Source organism: Apus apus, chromosome 3 (genome assembly GCF_020740795.1).
Source record: "Apus apus isolate bApuApu2 chromosome 3, bApuApu2.pri.cur, whole genome shotgun sequence".
In the NCBI taxonomy this organism is placed as follows: domain Eukaryota; kingdom Metazoa; phylum Chordata; class Aves; order Apodiformes; family Apodidae; genus Apus; species Apus apus.
In genome coordinates, this window is record NC_067284.1 from 81,248,149 (window position 1) to 81,263,209 (window position 15,061).

A 15,061-nucleotide genomic window follows, 5' to 3' on the forward strand; every position below is an offset into this window, starting at 1 on the left:
CCTAAAGTGGCAAGTAACATAAATTATATTGTGCACTTTCAATGACTCCAAGAAAAACAGCTCATATTATTTGTTCACTGAAAATGAATAGCAGCGAATGTTTGCCTATATACATTACTTTCCCACGTGTATTGTTTTCCTATATAAATTTATATATGCCCAACATGCTTTAGCCTTCTCACTTTCCAGACTAAAAAAATACTTTTTTTTTTTAAATTCATTATAGACAACTTGTATAGGAGACAGAAACTGCAGAGCGACCCATAATTTTGGAAAATGCACACTTGATGACAAATTGTTTTTCCTCTGTCACAGCAAAACTTTGACTGTTGAGGGCTATTTCCTCATGGGAGAAGCAGAATGGGAAAGACAGCCTTTTAGATCCTGTCACTTTTTTTTTTTTTGTCCAGAATCTTAATGGTTTTCTTGTGACATGAGTTTTGGAGGTAAGAGTTTATGCACTAGTTTTCCACTAAGCCTTCTTTCTTCAGTATTTTGAGAGTATTCCTCTGACATGGAGGCTGGGGAGGGACTTCAAGTGTTTGCTGTCAGGCTGTATCTGTAATGATTATGTCTTCAGGACTGTAATCCTGTCATGGCAGCATTTTGCCATAATCCCATTCACTGAAGAAAGCAAGTGATAGCACATGGCGCTGCGTGGGCCGGCACCTCCCCGGGGTTGGGGCCCGCCCAGGCCTTTTTGGGGCAAGACGCTGCAGCCTGGGGGAACACTGGGGCAGCACCAGTTCTGGACATGCTTACGAACCAGGAGCCTACCCAGCTTTTCAGCTCTCAGTATGTGTTTTGAGAACGTTAACGGGGTATGTGAAAAGCATACGAGCCATGGTGGGGTTTGCATTAAATTTGGGGCGTGGCAAGTTTAGTGCTGGGTACCTTCCTAGGTGCCTTCCTGGTCTGGCACAGTCACCCGGGTTTGAGGGGGAAGACGTGGCAGCCCCCCACTGCTGCCACTTGGCCCTCTCACCTGGCAGGGCACGGGCAAGCCATTCCCTGCAGCCAGCACCCCTTCACTGGCTGTGCTGAAGGTGCTGAGAGCCAAAATCACCCCTACCAAGGCAGGCTGCAGGCGTCGGGATGGTGGATGCCCTACAGCAAGTGGGTAAGTGGCCTATGCAGCCTCTCTATGTGAGTTTGGTTGCTCTTGTCACCGATTCTTCATGCATTTCCCTTCCTGATTCATTGTTGAGCTTTTAGCAGTGTTCTGGTGCTTTTTTATTATTTTGGCTGCTGAGATTTCTTTCCCTCCTTCTTGTGTTGCTTAATTGTTTTCTATATGATGAGTGACGGCAGTTAACAGCCATGCAGTAATCTGTGCAAATGGAAAAAGGCAAATGCAGACTGAAAATGTGCCAGAGAAGCTACCAGCTGATTTCACAGCATCAAGCAGCCAAGACAGAAGATGTGAAATATTACATGGCCCCTTAACTGGCAAAACATGACCAACATTGTGCCTGCAGCTCTACTGCAGCACGGCACCATTGACCTGTGCCACAGGGAAGTGTAAAGCCAGGAATCCCATTTCAGTCATGGATTTTATGCTTCTGTAAAACATTTGAGCTGATTTTGAATGAATTTTAACAGATTTATAATCTACTTTCATGGTTTCCAAAAGTCAAGACAGAAACTGCTTTTGGAGGGTAAATGATTTCTTGAAAATTATTTGCTCAGCTCTAATTAGCATAAAGTATTTTACTCTTAGAAATGAAGAGAATGTACAAGCCCAGATGTTTATTAATTTAAATATGTAGCACTTTTTGTGAATAATTTTTAAACTGATAATACCCAAGTTCAATTATTATGTAGTTAGTTACTGTAGATACTTGGTTGGCAAAATATGTAGCATTATGGTTAAATTTCTGCCTAAGACAGTATTTGTAAATGACATGTCTTTTTTTAGACAAACACAGGAAATGGCATGAGAATATGTTCATAGTCATGCACACAGATGTACCAGAAAGAAGTATAACTAAATATCATAGAATCATAGAATTTGAATCAGCATGAGTTTTGCTCCAAGGGCACCGTTTTTGGTAGATCTCTTGACATTGTCTGGATTGCCACCATCTTTGAATGCTAAATCCTGGCCAGTTAACTTTTCTCCATCTGTTGTTTTTTTGGGGCATTCTTCTGATGCAGGTGAATAAAATCCTTTAGAGGTCAGCGAATAAGGTTGTTTAGGTGCAGCATTCTTAGGATCAGTAATTACAGTGTCCCACTTAATGCATGCTGTCTTTGGACAAATTGTGTTATGTCCTGGAATGGTGCAACCAATTGAATAACAGGATCACAGAATGCCAGGTTGGAAGGGACCTCAAGGATCATCTGGTCCAACCTTTTTAGGTAGGAAAATGGTTTAGATGAGGTGGTCCAGCACCCTGTCAAGCTGAGACTTAAAACTGCCCAATGTAGGGGAATCCACCACTTCTGCTGGAAGACTATTCCAATGCTTGACAGTTCTTATGGTGAAAAATTTATCTCTTCTGTCCAATCGGAATCTCGCCAGGAGCAACTTGTGCCCACTACCCTTGTATTTTCTGTGTGACTCCTTGTGAATAGGGAATCTCTATCATCTTGGTAGCCACCCTTTAAGTACTGGAACATGATAATAAGGTCTCCCTGATGCCTTCTTTTCTCAAGGCTGAAAAACCCCTCCTATGGCGCATTCTCCAGTCCTCTGATCATCCTTGTGGTCCTTCTCTGGACCCTCTCCAGCCTGTCTGCATCCTTTTTGTAGAGCGGGGACCAAAACTGAACACAGTACTCCAGGCGTGGTCTGACAAGTGCTGAGTAGAGCAGGATGATGACTTCTTTATCTCTGCTGGTGATGCCCTTGTTGATGCAGCCCAGCATCCTATTGGCTTTCTCTTCTTTCACTGTTCACTCACGTTAAGCTTGTTATCCAGCAAGACCACCAGGTCCCTTTCCACAGGGCTGCTCTCCAGCCAGGTGGATCCCAGTCGGAAATGCACTCCTGAATTACATGTTCCCAGTTGCAAGACTTTACACTTCTCCCCATTGAACTTCATAAGGTTCCTGCTAGCCCACTCCTCTAGCCTGCCTAGGTCATCCTGAAGGGTGGTGCTCCCTTCTGGAGAGTCAGCCTCTCCAGTCATCCTGGTGGTGTCAGTAAACTTCATCAGGGTGCTCTTGATCCCAACATCCAGGTCACTTATGAAGATGTTAAACAGCACTGGTCCCAGTATCAGTTCCTGGGGGACCCCACTTGTGACCGGTTGCCAGTTTGAGGAGGAACTATTTACTAACACACTCTGGTTATGGTCTGTCAGCCAGTTCCCCACCCACCACACAGACCACATGTCAAGACCATAACAAGTCAGTTTCTCTAGGAGGAGGCTGTGGGGGACTGTATCAGAAGCCTTGGAAAAGTCCAGGTAGAGAATGTCCACTGCTTACCTGCATCAACCGAGCAGGTTACTTTGTTGTAGGAGGTGATCAGGTTTGTCAAGCATGATTTGCCTCTGGAAAATCCATCTTGGCTTTCCGCAGTCACATGCTTCAGTTGACTTGTGATTGTCCCCAGGAGGATATGCTGAGCAGACCCGGAAGCTCACAGTTAAGCCAAGGGGGTCTCTTAATCTGCCTCCTTCCCTTGCCTTTAGAGGGGATGAACTGTTTTTGTGTATCTAGGAGAGTGTTCCTGAAAAACACCCAGCACTGTGCAAACTACTGCAGCACGCCCCACTGAGGCACAGGCACTGTTTGCCCATCCTGTGCTCGGTGGGCAGCGACTAGGCTTCTTATGCATGTGGGCAAGGTCTCAGGCCATCGCCCTGGTAATGCCTGCACCACATCAGCCTCTTCTGCAAGAGTTTCTGGGTCCTGGCAGCTTCCTTCTCTTAATTGTTTGCTAGTTCTAGTTTCAGATGACTAAATCTCCCACCATCGCCCTGGCAGTGCCTGCGCCATGTCAGCCTCTCTTGCAAGAGTTGCTGGGTCCTGGCAGCTTTCTCCTCTTACCTGGGATTTCCCTGCTAAGGGGAAGATCCAATCTGCCATGTCCATCAAATTCCATTGCTCCGGTCCTTGCTCTTGCTGGCTCTGGGACAGCTGCTCTCAACTGTTTGTTAGTTCCAGTTTCAGCCATTGGAAGTCCTCATGTTTTTACTGTAGCTGTAGTCTCCTCTTTTGAATCAACAGCAGGAGTGGAGAGTCCCATAGACACTGATGGCACAGCTGCATGAGTGTCAGGGTTTTAGGGAGGCTCAGAGGGGGAGTGGCCAATTAAATTATCCCTCTGAGTCTGTGAGGATTATTTCTGCTGACACCACCCCTAAATTTTAGGGAAATTTAATTAATTGGAAGCCAAATGTACATGCGGGCAATCGTCTCTCTCGGAGGACAGGTTGGTCTGACCGGAATTTATCTTATTGGGTGGATAACATAAATCCACAAGTGTACCATGCCCCAATAATGAAGAAAGAATGGCTGAAGTAAATATAGTAGGGGTTTATTATAACTTTAGGGAACAGAGATTCAGGAATGGTAATGCGTTTTTGAATAGGGAAAGGGGAAAGGTGGATCAGAGTTTGTGTTGAATCTTGTTTGTACTCCAAAATAGGTGGAGAGAAGAAAACAAAGAACAAAGGAAAGAGAGCCCGATGGGAATAATGGCAGAATGTCTGCAGTGAGAAACAGAACAGGAAAAGAAAGGGATAGGTTTTTGCAGTTACCTCCAAAGTCCCTCTCTGAAGGAGATGGAGCTAATCTTCAGGAGGTCTCCTGAGTGGATCGAGACCAGACTTCTGCTATTCATGTATCGTCATCAGTGACCCTGATGGCTCTTTTATTAATCTGCCCTGAGAAGGGCCAGGCAGTAAGTAATTTCTTCTTCTGGCTACTCACTGACTTTGATTGATGATTTGACCAGCCTTGTTGGTAGCTGCAGCTATCACAGCTCACAGAGCCACTCCACCTCGCTACTGCTGCTGCAGACTCCTTGTCGCCACTTTCTCTTCTTCACCACTGCATGCATCACTGCCTGTAACCACCATGACCACATGAAAAAAACGCCACACACTGCTGCTTGCAGTCCTTTCTTTTAATCCTAATCCTGGGGTGAACAATTGTCCTGTATTTGGTCACTTTTCAATCTGGTCCTTTTGGCAAATTGCCATGCCCAATCATTGTCCAAAGTTTGTCCATGAAGTGACCAATCCGTAGTCCTGGGGTGTGGTGGTACAACATTGTTGCCATTTTCCTGCCTTCAACTTGTCCATCTACTTGCAGCATTGTCCTTGTTAATGTCCTTGGCAAGCTGGGGCAGCCATTTTATGTCTTGGTTTCACTGCTCCTAAAGGCATTTTCCTTTTCTCCATCTCAGAGTGTGGGCAGGTGTTGACCCCAACAATGAAGTATCTTCTCTCTGTTATTCTGATTGTTAGATGTCATCGTTTTTTTCTTTCTCTGCTGTAGAGGTGTCCAGTTTAGATCTCATGTTTAATGAAGAGGCATTATATGGTGTTCTGGAGTCTGTGTCTCTGGAACTGTCCAGACAGCTTCCATCTGAAGCAGTCCTTATGCACTGAAGCCCACTTGCATTTTGCCTAATATCTGAATGTTTTGCTTCTTTCTTTTCCGTAAAGTTTCTGCAGGCAAAAAATAGTGGAGATGCTTTCTTTTCACATGGGCTGCCTCAATCTTCATACCTTTGTTTAGCACATTGAGGTTTTCAGCCTGCCTGTAAACTGTGTCTGTGAACAACTGTATAACATATGTTAAATCAATCTTAACACTTTCTGCATTTTCCACTTTCCAAAATGCGATTCCAAGAAACCACGTTGACACATATCCACTCTGTTTATGGAGTTCTTGGTTGCCAGGAAAAGACTGTGGCTTTATAAGTGCAATAGTTAAAAATTCATTCCTCTCCAAGTTTCCAACGAGCACACGAATTTTAGATTTGACAAGGCCAATCCACTCTAAGTGAGGGTCTTCAGTAGTGGCACCAGCAGTCGGCACAGTATAATGTTTGTACTTCTGAAAGAAGTTCAGTGGTTCAAAGAGCTTTGATCAATCTGATTTTCCTTGGACAATCTCATTTGTAACTGCAAGGCCATGTTTGAACTGCTCTACCATTACTGCTCATGTTGATGCAGATACATTGTATGTAGAGTTCTACTTTAGATAGACTAGGGTGATGATAGACATTATATGATACTGAATTTGGTGGGTCCACCCTAGGGTCTCCTAGTGGTAAATTAAGATTGTTGTCTTCAGGTTGTTTCAGAAATACAGGTTTTGGCCATTTCCATTTTGAAAAAAGCAACAAAACAAATGAAAAAAAACAAACAAAAACAACAAAAGAAAAAAAAAAAACCAAACCAAGAAGAACTTGTATAAACCAAAGCATTCGGATAGAGTTTACATGTTCTTGCAACTAGCATTGCCCAGGAAACCCCACCAAGAAATCCCAGCATGTTGGAGTAAATGCCACTTAATTTTGCCCACAGTTTAATTGCACAGAGAGTGAGCCAAAAGTTTTCATTATTTGGCACTAGATGTAGTTCATCAGTAACTCTGCAGTGATTTCAGCTCTGTAATATATCTTATCCAGGCTTCTCTTGATCTCTGAGATCAAGACATCAGAAACAGTTTGCATAGAAAGCCTTGGAAACACCAGATCAGTCTCAGTGCCATCTAGCTCAAACTCGACAGTGGGCACATACACATCTTCAACTGCTCTTAGATTTTTTCATTTCCTCCTGATGTTTAAGTTTTTCAAAGAATGATGGGAAAAAACACCGATCTTTCCACATGTCTGGGAGCAATGCAAACAGGATTTTGTCAGCCGCTTTTGTGTGCACTCCAAACCTGTAAGAACCAAATGTAAGTATTTTGCTGCCAACATTTGCTACTGCTGAAGGGAAAACATTCTTGCACTCACCAAGTTCTGAAATCCATTATTTGACCAAGTTATTCAGTTTACCAAGAACAACCAACCTGTGATTCAGTTCTTTCTTACCTTCCACTACCCCACATGGCTTCATTGCTTCAACTAGTTTCTGAGTATGAATGCAATCTATATCCTTAGGAGGAGCCCACCTAATTGGAGACACAATTCCATCGTGCCTTTGAGGCTGGTTCTGCTGCCTAGAAGTACCACGTCTCCTTCTTGGTGCATGGAACGCGGTGCACACCACACATCCCAATCCACTGTCATGGACTAAGACTGTGACTTAAATAGTATGTCTTAAACGAATTGTTTTTGCATGCTCTGTTTCTTCCTGCCTGTCTCACAATGTCTGACCATGTTGGGAGGAGGGGACCTGGGTTGGGAAGAGCCCCAACTGGACAAGGGGCTGTGCTTTCTTGCGTACCCACTCCCTCCTGGCAGTGGGAGATCTGATCCTGTGCCACCCAGTGATCACAGCAGATTAGCAACATGTAGGACACAATTCCAGAACTTTACAGAACCTTCAAGAAGGAGCAACTACAGTGGCTCTCCTGTCCTGGGAGGGAAGCCATAGGCCTGAAGGTATAAAAGTGGAAGTGACCCAATTCGGTGTGCACTGAGCACTGACTCACTGCAGCTGCACCTGTGAGATGTCACTGGATCCTGGGGTGGTGATTTGTCCCCTTTTCTCTCTTCTCTCATCCGTCTTCATATTTCTTCTCTTATTATAAATGGTTACATGTGGTAAAGTTTGGATGCTTTATAGGGTTTGAATAGGTGTATGTTGCTGTACAGTTTGGATAAGTAATTGTGTTACAGTCGTGGTGGGTGATTTCTCCCCACCTCTTTTCCTTTGGTTAATCAATTCGCAACAATAACTAAAGTTTTCCTAAAATAATATACCTGCTCAGTAAATAACATAACTGGTCATTTGGTGTTGGTTCACCTTAATTTACTCCAAGGGGATTTCAAATCTCTTGCGACCTTTCACACTACCCAGGGTAGCTTGTGAACCCAGATTTGACACTCACCATGAGCATTATTTTGCCAATACCTCTTTGTATGTCTTGCAACAAATTTGTCAGATTTGTATAAAAGCTTTTGTTTAATACTGCTTTTACATAGAAGTTAAATAATTATTTTTCTTCCGACAAAAACATCCCTGCTTCTGTCTCCCCACATGCCGGTACTAATACAGCTCTCCTCAAGCCTGGTCAGCTTTCCGGTTTTTGCCCAGTCTTACGGAAGTATTGTGGTACAAACAGATCAGCCTTTAGGTATCTACACTGAGTGTACTACACCTGGTGTCTCAATTTAACGTGTTTCCTCTGGTAAAAGATTTCTGCATTCAGTTTATTAAATATGGTCAATTATTACTCAGTGACCCGTCTACCAATAAGCAACATGCAACAAAGTCACTCCACACAGTTGTTAATGTTGTATTTCTGTCCTGGTTTGAGCTGGTTCCCAATTCATGCATAGCTTTTGGCACTGTTGCTGACTCTTCTGCTTTGGGAATCCTCCCAGTGGCCAGATTCTGCATGAAAATCCCATTTCTATTCAATAAAAAATAAGTTTAAAGTTAAATTTACCTTTTTTACAGTAGTCACATTGCAGTGTTTAGACATAGTAAGACACAGCTTGTTATGACTAGAATAGGGATACTCAAGTGAATGGATGACCCATTCATGGGGTGTGGATGCAGGGTGGCTTACAAAAGCAGGTAAGAAATGGCAGCAGTAATCTGTGAGCCACCCTTTTGAAGTTAGTGAGAAAGCTCAGATGAAAACAAAACTTCTCTGTAAGTGCTTGCAGGGCCACTGCCTCAATTCAGTGGTCAGGACAAACCAAAACCCAGAGAACAGAATTGCTGTCTGTTAACCCTCCTCTGCCCTCCCAAGGGAAGCTAAAAGCTGAATAAGGCAGAGAGATTTAGGGCTGGAAGTTAAAATTGGAACAGGTTTACTGGCATAGGCAAGGCATTGTAACATGTGGAAGGAGGAGCAAATATACAAACATGTATGCAAAATGTGAACTCAGTGATCACTGATACAAGTGTCTGAAGGTCCCTTGCAAGCACAGCCGACTTGGTAAAAGCATCCAGGGCTTTTCCCAGTTCCTGATGGATTCAGATTCTGCTGAGCACATGGCGAGCTGATGGCAAAGCAGAAGCCTCTTTCCAAGACTTCAAGCACAGGAAATAGGAAGGAAGAATGGAGCAGGAAGGGACCTGACTTCCAGTCCTCCTGGCTTTTATAGATTGTAGCAAGAAATGGAAAGGAATATTGACCCCTCTCTGTCCCTCTGAGGGACTCAGATCCCTCAGGGTCCTAAACTCTCTCTCTCTAGGTCCTCGTATTGATACCATAAAATTAGCCTGATCCCCCTGAAATCATAAAATGCCTCTTTCTCAAATAAGAACAAAGAGTTTTATTTGTCTTCAAGTGTCTGAGTAGTTTGCACAAAGTTAGGTGACAAACAGACTTGTGAAACAGCAGACTCTGTAAGTGCTCATTTAGTCATTCCTACAATAGGAGCGTTGAAAGTGTAGGTGCTGTCTGGTGGGAAGGTGTCAGTGGATGGACCCCAGTACTTACAAAGCCCCCATTACAAGGTAAGGTGTATGATTTATGTAGCCTCAGATGTCCCTCAAGGGTGTCCTTGATTTTGTAAATTTTTATTTTAAATTGTCACTGTATCATGAATGGATCCTTAGGGTGAAATGTCTTGGTTTTAGGAATTACTTTATAGATTTAACTTATTCTGTTAATGAAAATATAACAATTTAAAGGTTAAATTTCATCAGCAGTCAAATCAGATAAGGCAAGAGTCCTAGATGCAAGGAAATTGTGCTCCTAAATAATAAATTCTTAAATAATAATAGCCAGAATATTGGATTTTAATGGACTTTATTCATCAAGGAAGAATATATTTGTGCATGTAGTTTTTTGGCATTATGCAGGGGTAAAAACAGTATGAACATGAGGAGGAGAGTCAGTGTCAAAATGCCAACAGTAAGCAGAAAGGCAACGGTAGATTTGAATAACCTCGTGCCTTGTGGGTCATATTTCTGATTATGTTTTGGAGTGAGCTTAAGGTATAAACTTAGTATGTAGCAAAAATTAGTATATTCTTTCCTGTCACTGTGGGTTTTGTCAAGTGTAATAGAAATGCCAGCTGCTCCTTGTTGCTTGCTGAAATCACTGTTTATCTGGCAGGTTTGCTGGTTTTGGGGATGTGTAAAGATGAAGAAAGCTTGAAGTAATGGGTATGAAAACTGTGGATAAAGATTTGCTGAGAGTGAATCTACATATCAGAAAAAAATAACATGAAGCACAAGGAGAGTGTTGTGAATCAAAGGAGTATTTTGTAAATCTAGCAAGTTTTGTAAAGCCGGCACAGGCATCTCAGCCATCTTTCTTGCTTGAAATGTGTAGCACCATTGTAATTTTCTCCCACTGTAGTGAGTGTTGAGACTTTGAAATGTAAGGATAGTATCTACTCTTAAAATATCTGAAATAATGAGCTGAATTGGTTTAAAAATTATAAGATAAGGAAAACTAAATCATATTGGTGTTCATCAGCTTTCTAGGATATACTACTGGTATTTCTTTTTCTGGTCTGCATATATGAGGGAAGATTATACAACCTTTCCTGTAAAGAAATTTTGATACTTGTTAGTAGGTAAAAGCAGTATTTTCATGTGAAAGAACACATATTTATGGCATTCAGTTTGTGAATGGCAGTATATCATTTAATGCTGGGAGAATACAGACATTATTGATAAATGCAAAGGTTCAGTGCCTTTCAAGCCATCTCAGCAGGAAAAAGAAAAGGGTGTAAGAAGATTACATGTAACTTTTAAAAATGTTTGCTCAGCTTTCAAGTTTGACTAGACAAGCTATTTAATGATATCACATCTACTGTATTTAAAAAAAAAACATTTTTTTTATTTTAGTATTTCATGTGAACTTGAGGTCTTTGTGGTGAAGAGCTTGAGATGAGAAAGAAGCAACCTAAAGTTTGCAGATGGTTAATGGCAATGATCTGTTTTGTCTGAAATGTACAGAATTTTAACCACAGGGTGTTAGATCACCTGATTTCAATGTTCAAAGAAATTTTAGTTCTAGTTCAAATTGTGAATTTTCTTCCTTCTTAATTGCTATTGTGTGCAACTCATCTGATGCCACTGAATACACTATCAATTTACAGTAATATAACTGCAAATTTTGTTTTCTTATTTATGTTAAAAGCGTCAAAAAACGCATGAAGTGTAAAAAGGGACAAATGAACAGGGAATGGGTAATTTTTGTTTCAAGCTTGTTTGTATAAAAGTATATCCTTTACCAATTAATACTTGCTAAAATCATGTTTCTGAGAATTTGCCAGATTCTGTTCCTGGCTGTTAGGTTTAGTTCATCTCATAGAGGTGGGGAAAGTCCTGTAAGAAATGCTCTTAGGAGCTTTATTTGCTGGTGAGTTTGTGGAAGGGCAAAGGGAAAGGAGTGAGGAGAAAATTCTTTCACTAATGCAAGTATTTCCTGTAGACAGCAATTACATACAGGTCTGTGAACTTCAGTCAGCTCCCCACAAGCATTTGAACTGTGAGCTCAGCATAGTGTTTGTCTAACCTTCCTGTATTTCTGTATTTCCAAGATATCTGGTAGAGACATTTCAAAATGAAATACTTTTTTTTTTTTTTCTTTACGAGTGAAAGATCAAATAAAGCAATTATTTGATCATTTTCTCACCAATTTTCAGTCTGTATAATATAAGAGAGTTTGTTAAGTAGGAAGCATACATAGGAGTATGCCTTTTTTCTGACTTTCTTCAAGCTATGATTCTAGCTGTGCCATTAAAAGCTACTCCATGTGTAGCTATTTTCTTTTTTCAACTCATTGTTTGATGTTACATTTACTAGGATTTCTCTGTTTGAACTTTATTTATGAGCTTATTTTGGAGTAAATAATTGTATTTTCTTTACTCTTTACATATGAAAGTGTAGCTTAATGCTGCCTCAAGTATTGTGGGTTTTTTCCTAACTAGTAATAGTACACAGTACTGATACAGAAAATCTGTGTAATGGCTTCTACTAATCTGGAACAATAATGGAAAAAAGGCTATTTCAAAGGAAAATCTATTCAGTTGTGGGTACAACAATATACTGGTAGTTATTATCTCTTCTGTTGACATAATGGCACTTCTGCTAAGGAGTCCTGATGAGTGGGATGGTGACCTTCCCACAACTAGTTTCTGTGGTACAAGTGTTCTGGGTGCTGTAAGCCTTGTTCCCATATAACCACCTAAAATACCTTCATGGTTCCCTTTCCTGGGGAAACAAGCAGTTATTTTCTGCTAATACTTTAAAAAGTCACAAAGGAATCTACACAAAATGTGAAAGGGAGGTTTCTCTTACTCTATACCAGCGATCCAGGCATTTCTGAATGGTGCAGGTTGCAGCATCCAGAGCCTCTTCAAGCAAAATCTCCCACCCTGGGCTACTGATGGGAAGCTGTGGGCTGAGATCCTCTGATGTAGATCCTGGATGTCAAAAGCACCCTACAGATCCAAAGGAGTAGAGCAAGATTTATTTTTTTTTTTTCCTATTATTCTTTTTCCTGACTTAGCTCCCTGCCTCCTCCCAGTATGGTCAAATGTAGTATACAGTGCTAACAAACTGTCTTTGGTATTGTTAGATGCCATTGACTGTGGTTTATCATAAATAGGATTGTCCAATAATGTCAGACTAGCATTATGGGAATGAGAAAATGAGTGGCACCAGCATGAAAGCTATGCCTCATAGTAACTAAAAGCATATGTATTGTATTGAGGCTAAACGTATCCAGTGTTATGGAATTCCAAACATTAAATGATTTCAACTTGCTCATGATCAGAGCAACATTTGAAATAGCCCAAAAAATACAGATGTAGGGGAAAAAAAAAATATTAAAAAATTCTTAGAGATACTAAGAATACACACATCCCATGGAAATGAAAAAACTCTTTGAATACTGAGTATTTGAGTTATGCAGGCTTAAAATTACTGCTTTAGCTTTAATTTGTTCTACGGATCACATCAGGTCTTTACATTAAAGCTAACGCTGTTCTATTTTGTCCTGAGAAGGAAATGGAGTTCAACTTATATTTTCTGCCTTAACGTATCCTGCTGTTCTCTAATATGGTCATATTCTCCCTTTTTTGCCAGCACACATGCTCACAGTCAGAAAAGGGGTGTGGAGCTGTGGTTTGTGTTTAACCATCCCTTCAATGCCTTTAATAGGCAGTTAGCTTTTTTTTTTTTTTTTTTTTTTTTTTATTTATTTTATTTTTTTTTTTTTTTTTTTTTTTATCCCCAGAGGCCTCAGTTGGGTATTTCAGTGTTTCAGGGTTATATACATAGTGGACTTTTTGTTTCACAGTTTTACTTTGTCCTGTTAAACTTCTAATTGACACCTGGCCTTAATATATTTGATGAATATCAGCCAGTACTCCACTGGCTCTAGCCTGTCTTATGCTGAACACCTTCTGTGGCACAGGAGCATCTGTTGTCACATCTAAAAACACTGCTTATGTGCTGTTTGTGGAAGGAAGGAGTAAAAGTGAGCTCAAAAGCGTTTTGCAGTCATAGGCTAACCAAGTGCTAAAAAACTTTAAAAGAACAGTATTTTATTTATGAAATTCTACATTGGCGTTCTGTGAACAGTTCATACAATTTTAAAGTTATATCTTTGCATGTAATTTAAATGGCCTGCTCTCAGTAGATGTTTGATCTGCCAACTGTCTAGTAGGATAAAGAACATGTTTGCTATTGCTTTACAGAGTTCTAAGGCCTTTAATGAGGAGAAAGGGGTTTAGATCACTGATGATGATGGATTTTCAGAAGGGTATGTCTGGCCCAATGATTTTTACAAGTAGTAATGCCACCCATTTTGAATGATAAGTTAAAAAATACATTCTATCGAGTATCTTAACTCCTTTCTAAAATAATTTTTTGCTCTAATGATTTGATAAAAATACCAATACTTACTGCTTTTTATAAAACTGTATGTCAAAAAAAGAGTAGTAGTAGTTTATCTAGGGGGAAAGGGCATAAGGAAACTGGAAGGCGCTGGCAAAGATACCAGATTTTTTTTGGGCCTCAATGTGCAAACACTAAACCGGAGAGGTTTTATCTAGCCCTACCAAAACAAAGCAGGTTGTAGTTAGCCTTGCTTTGCAGTGATCATGGACATGTACAGCTTTACAGTGTTGTATGCTGGCACAAGTGGTTTCTGTGTATTTTTTTCACCATGCTAAGAAAAAAAGGTCTTTGATTCAGTTCTAAAACTCCCCAGTCATCTCTTTCAGGGTGTAACTCAAATAGCACAGTGAGACTAGAGCTGGTTCGAAACCCACATGCTACTTATGAAAAAGTTATTAGAAAAAAATGTAGGTTTTTATAAAAAAATGCTTTCTGTATGTCTAAATTATTCAAGATTAATGTTTTTGTTGCCATTTTCAGAAGAATTTTCAAAATAAAACCTTTTATTTATGTGTATTTGACCGGGCTGAAATGGAGTTAATTTTCCCCACAGAAGCCCTCATAGTGCTGTGCTGTTTATTGGTACCTAGAGGGGTGCTGATAACACACTGGTGTTTTGGCTGCTGCTGAGCAGTTCTTTCACAGCACCCAACATTTACACCTCAGCAGTATGCTGAGAGTGGGCAAGATCCTGGGAGAGGGGACACAGCCAGGACAGCTGAACCAAACTGACCATGCCATTCCATACCATATGATGTCTGCTCAGCAACAGAAGCTAACAGAGGAGGAGGGGTGGGGGCATTTGTTAGGGTGACATTTGTCTTCCAGAGTAACCTCTATGCGTATCAAAGCCCTGCTTCCTGGGAAGTGGCCTGACATCTCCTACTCATGGGATGTAGATAATTTTTTTTGTTTGTTTTCCTTTTCTTCTGTGTGCCGCCTTTGCTTTCACTTTATTAAACTTCCATTATCTTGACCCATGAGGGTTTTTTTCCCATTTTATTTTCTCCCCTCCCCATCCTACTGAGGAGGGAAGTGATAGATTTAAAAATGTTCATTTTACACCATCACATTTTAAAAGAGACATTTCATATTTTCCCATACTC

General features: G+C 40.9%; 1 protein-coding gene and 1 pseudogene across 6 annotated transcripts in view; one reads left to right on the forward strand and one right to left on the reverse strand.

Annotated features, from left to right (window-relative positions):
- Positions 1 to 15,061, forward strand: part of SMYD3 (SET and MYND domain containing 3) — a 398,374-nt gene that overhangs the window by 292,693 nt on the left and 90,620 nt on the right. Inside the window, exon 1 of one of the 6 annotated variants that reach the window (XM_051614037.1) lies at positions 427 to 446. The exons of the other annotated variants lie outside the window; for them this stretch is intronic. The gene's annotated coding sequence lies outside the window, so the exon portion shown is untranslated. Of the gene's footprint in view, positions 1 to 426; positions 447 to 15,061 lie in introns of those variants that run through there. 6 annotated transcript variants of the gene reach the window in all.
- On the reverse strand, positions 2,003 to 7,636 carry LOC127382244 (poly(A) polymerase gamma-like; annotated as a pseudogene).